The sequence below is a fragment of the Salvelinus sp. IW2-2015 genome, unplaced genomic scaffold, assembly GCF_002910315.2.
Source record: "Salvelinus sp. IW2-2015 unplaced genomic scaffold, ASM291031v2 Un_scaffold2976, whole genome shotgun sequence".
Classification (NCBI taxonomy): domain Eukaryota; kingdom Metazoa; phylum Chordata; class Actinopteri; order Salmoniformes; family Salmonidae; genus Salvelinus; species Salvelinus sp. IW2-2015.
Window position 1 is genome coordinate 37,329 of NW_019944271.1, and position 5,374 is coordinate 42,702.

Sequence of the window (5,374 nt, forward strand, 5' to 3'; positions counted from 1 at the left end):
AATATGTATGGCTTTACCGCCCCATGTTGCGTGGGTTGTTGTAAAGCACAACAAAAGCAGGGAATTTCCTCCTGTCCCACTCAGGAGGTTTGTAGTCCTTTTCATCATCCTTTTGCCCTGGACAAGATGTTCCGATTGTCCAACTCTCAATGCACTTCAATGACACTGTCTGGCTCTACAAAGAAAAGTGTTCCTCTCCTCACATTCTTCTATATCTATATCTATATCTGTTGTCTTGTGTTCTGTTGATCTCTGCAATAATTCTAATCTACTGAGGAAAAACCCCTGGCCACCAGACTTAAGAAACTAAGATAATTAAGAAATTGAAGGTAAATAGTTAGGGTGAATGAAGCCTTCCTTGCCAGGCTCATGGTGATACCATAGTAGTGTAGGTCTACTGTCATGGTGAAGACATGTGGTTTGGATTGCGGCTAGGGAATGGTGAGATTTGGGTGTTGTGAAAATGTTGGACCAGGAAGTACTCCAAGCCTTGGTTGTGGGTGGGAGGGAGAGCTACAGTATGTCCCACACTACATTTTTTTATTTAACTAGGAAAGTCAGTTAAGAACAAACTATTATTTACAGTGGTTAGGCCTACATGAATAGTCCCACTAGCTAGGCCTACATGAATAGTCCCACTAGCTAGGCCTACACGTTTTCTTACGTTACAGCCTAATTCTAAAATTGATTAAATTGTTTTTTTCCCCCTCATCAATCAACACACAATACTCCATAGTRACAAAGCAACAACTGTTTTTATAATTTTTGCAAATGTATAAAAAAAAACTGCAATATCACATTTACATACAGTACCAGTAAAARGTTTTGACTGAAGACATCAAAACTATGAAATAACACATATGGAATCATGTAGTATCCAGAAAAGTGTTAAACAAGTAMAAATATATTTGATATTTGATATTTTCAAGTAGCCACCCTATTGCTTGATAACAGCTTTGCACAGGGAAGGGGTCTGAATACTTTCCAAATGCACTGTAGACTGTATATAAATCTAACATTGGGCATATGATTCTGACCTCTGTTGATTTCTACTGTGTTAAATTACCTAAGTTTCCACTTGGGACAAATCAAGGATCTCAATAATTACGTTGGCTTTTACTCGAAAGACAAAATTGCCCATGTGTTTTCTTTTGTTTTAAAGGGAGGGAGCCTGTTCCTTTGTGAGAACAACTTATGTAATTGCTGGCTACAGTAAAACGGTAGTAAAACATCCTCTTGATCGTTCATGGGTGTGGTTGCGATAGTAGAGTAGAGACCTAGGCCATAGTTAATGTGTGCGTGCGTGCGTGCGTGCGTGCGTGCGTGCGTGCGTGCGTGCGTGCGTGTGTGTGCATGCTGTGTTTTCTAAAGACACAAAAATAACCCAGTGTAGTTTCCTCCCTCCCTGACCTCACCCATAAGTCCATGTAGTGTGGGACATACAGTGCCTTCAGAAAGTATTCATACCCCTTGACTTATTCTACATTTTGTTGTGTTACAGCCAGAATTTAAAATGTATTAAATTGTTTTCTCTCTCTCACCCATCTACACACAATACCCCATAATGAGAAAGTAAAAACATGTTTTTAGACATTTCTGCAAATTTWGTGAAAATTAAATACGGAAATATCTAATTTACATACAGTACCAGTCAAAAGTTTGGATACACCTACTCATTCAAGGGTTTTTCTTTATTTTTATTATTTTCTACATTGTAGAATAATAGGGAATACATMAAAACTATGAAATWRCAGATATGGAATCATGTAGTAACCAAAAAAGTGTTACATTTAATATGTATTTTATATTTGAGATTCTTCAAAGTATCCACCCTTTGCCTTGACGACTGCATTGCACACTCTTGGCATTCTCTGAACCAGCTTCATTCCAAACCATCTGAATTAGGTTGAGGTCGGGTGATTGTTGAGGCCAGGTCATCTGATGCAGCACTCCATCACTCTCCCTCTTGGTAAAATAGCCCTTACACAGCCTGAAGGTGTGTTAGGTCATTGTCGTGTTGAAAATCAAATGATAGTCCCACTAAGGGCAAACCAGATGGGATGGCATATCGCTGCAGAATGCTGTAGTAGCCATGCTGGTTAAGTGTGCCTTGAATTCTAAATAAATAACCGACAGTGTCACCAGCAAAGCACCCCCACACCATCACACCTCCTCCATGCTTCAMGGTGGGAACCACACATGCAGAGATCACCTACTTGGCGTCTCAACAAAGACATGGCGGTTGGAACCAAAAATTGCAAATTTGACTCATCAGACCAGGATGAGGACAGATTTCTACCGGTCTAATGTCCATTGCTCGTGTTTCTTGACCCAAGCAAGTCTCTTATTCTTATTGGTGTCTTTCAGTAGTGGTTTCTTTGCAGCAATTTGACCATGAAGGCCTGATTCACACAGTCTCCTCTGAACAGTTGATGTTGAGATGTGTCTGTTACTTGAATTCTGTGAAGCATTTATTTGGGCTGTTAACTCTAATGAACTTATCCTCTGCAGCAGAGGTAACTCTGGGTCTTCCTTTCCTGTGGCGGTCCTCATGAGAGCCAGTTCCATCATAGCGCTTGATTATTTTTGCGACTGCACTTGAAGAAACTTTCAAAGTACTTGAAAGATTCCGGATTGACTGACCTTCATGTCTAAAAGTAATGATGGACTGTTGTTTCTCTTTGCTTTCCATRATATGGACTTGGTCTTTTACCAAATAGGGCTATGGTCTGTATACCACCCCTACCTTGTCACAAAATAACCGAATGGCTGAAAAGCATTAAGAAGGAAAGAAATACCACAAATTAACTTTTAACAAGGCACACCTGTTAATTGAAATGCATTCCAGCTGACTACCTCATGAAGCTGGTTGAGAGAATGCCAAGAATATGCAAAGCTGTCATCAAGGCAAAGGGTGGCTATTTGAAGAATCTCAAATATAAAATATATTTTGATTTGTTTAACACTGTTCTGGTTACTACATGATTCCATATGTGTTATTTCATAGTGTTGATGTCTTCACTATTATTCTACGATGTAGAAAATAGTAAAAATAAAGAAAAACCCTGGGATTAGTAGGTGTGTCCAAACTTTTGACTGGTACTGTAAGTATTCACATCTCGAGTCAATACATGTTAGAATCACATTTGGCAGCGATTACAGCTGTGAGTCTTTCTGGGTAAGTCTCTAGCATTGGGGTGGCAGGTAGCCTAGGGGTTAGAGTGTTGGACTAGTAACTGAAAGGTTGCAAGATCAAATCCCTGAGCTGACAAGGTAAAAATCTGTCATTCCCCTGAACAAGGCAATTAACCCACCGTTCCTAGGCAGTCATTAAAAATAARAATTTGTTCTTAACTGACTTGCCTTGTTAAATAAAGGTAAAATGAGAACAKTGTAGATTTGGCCTTTTGTTTTAGGTTATTTTCCTGCTGAAAGGTGAATTMATYKCCCAGTGTCTGGTTGAAAGCAGACTGAACTAGGTTTTCCTTTAGAATTTTTCCTGTGCTTGGCTCCATTCTGTTTATTTTATGATCCTGAAAAACTCCCCAGTCCTTAACAATTACAAGCATACACATCATGATGCAGCCACCACTATACTTGGAAAGTGGTACTCAGTAATGTGATGTATTGGATTTGCCTCAAACATAAGACTTTGTATTCAGGACAATTTTATTTTTGTATTACCTGCCTCGTTGCAAACAGGATGCATGTTTAGGATGCATTCAGCGCATCCACTTGTGCTGCGTCAGAACAGCCTGCGTTTACACATGCAGCCCAATTCTGATATTTTGGCCAATTATTAGCGAAAGAGCTGATCTGATTGGTCAAAAGACCAATTAGTGGAAAAAGTTAAGAATTGTGTAAACGCAGCCAGAGACTGCTGTGTAAACGCAGCCAGAGACTGCTATATTTCTGTGAAAAAGAGGAATTCTGGCCAAGCTTTAATGATACATACAACTATATGTGTCGACATTGTGCAACAACTGGTAGTTGTTAGCCATGTGACCATAGAAAGAACATCTGCTTTGCTTTTGGTCATTCTACAGTAAGAACACCTGAGCACCTCCACAGAAGTTCCTCTTTCTCAGAAACAGGGTATACCAGATAAACATCTTTCCCTCCTGATTAATTCCAAGAAGGAGATGTGCCATACCCGTGAGCACGGTGGGAAATTCCCTGACAAAATTCCGGAGCTCCTCTTTGCGAGAGYGTGCACATGCCTGTGTTTTTTAAAACATCATCCAAAAAAGAACGTTGAATGTGCAGTTGAGGAGAAGTGTTTGGAAGATCCAGCCAAGAAACTATAAATATTCCCTGTTTAAATATGTTATTTACATAGATGCCCATTTCTACAGCTCCTTCCCTTTAGTAGGGATGTGTGGGAGCAGGAAAGCAAAGAAAATATAAAATATATACACTACCGTTCAAAAGTTTGGGGTCGCATAGAAATGTCCTMGTTTTTGAAAGAAAAGCGCATTTTTTGTCCATTAAAATAACATCAAATTGATCAGAAATACAGTGTAGACATTGTTAATGTTGTAAATCACTATTATAGCTGGATACAGCTGGTTTTTAATGGAATATCTACAGAGACGTACAGAGTCCCATTATCAGCAATTTCTTTWWAAAAAACAAGGACATTTCTAAGTGACTCCAAACTTTTGCACGGTAGTGTAGATAGAAGAAGAGRAGGAGAAGGAGGAGGAGTTCATCRTGAGGATTAAGACAAAGAAAACCTTCAGTTGGTTCTAGTTTTAACCTCCCAAAAAACTATTTGCACCATTATGCTAATCTATAAAGAATTCAATGTTTGCTTGGTCATCAAAATTCTATTAATCGACTGGATTACACTCCAAATACCAATTTATAGTTAATTTATAGGCCTAGTCTAGCAACAATGACTAGAATAGATGACTGGCACAGTTTGACTACTGGCACATGACGTGCGGTCTTCGTCATCACCAACACACTCTTACTGTGGGAGTGGACGGGAGGATCTCTCCCTCCAAATTCCCCTTGTATTCCCATGTAGTAGTCATGACCTTAACCAGGCTAAAGCAGCACGCTGCCCACCGCTGCCAAGTATACATCTGATTCTATTCCTGGATGATTATCTCAGTTCATACCCAAATGTGGTGCTTGAGGGAAACTTTCCTTTCATACTGTTGCCGGTTTAATTATTGAATTAAATGAAAACGTTAGTGTATGCTAGGGGGGATTTGGGGAGCGTAAAGTTCAGTATGCACGCGACTCACGTTCTCCACTATGTGAAGATATGTGACTCATCATGTTCTCCACTGTGTGCCGATATGTGACTCATCATGTTCTCCACTGTGTGCCAATATGTGACTCATCATGTTCTCCACTGTGTGCC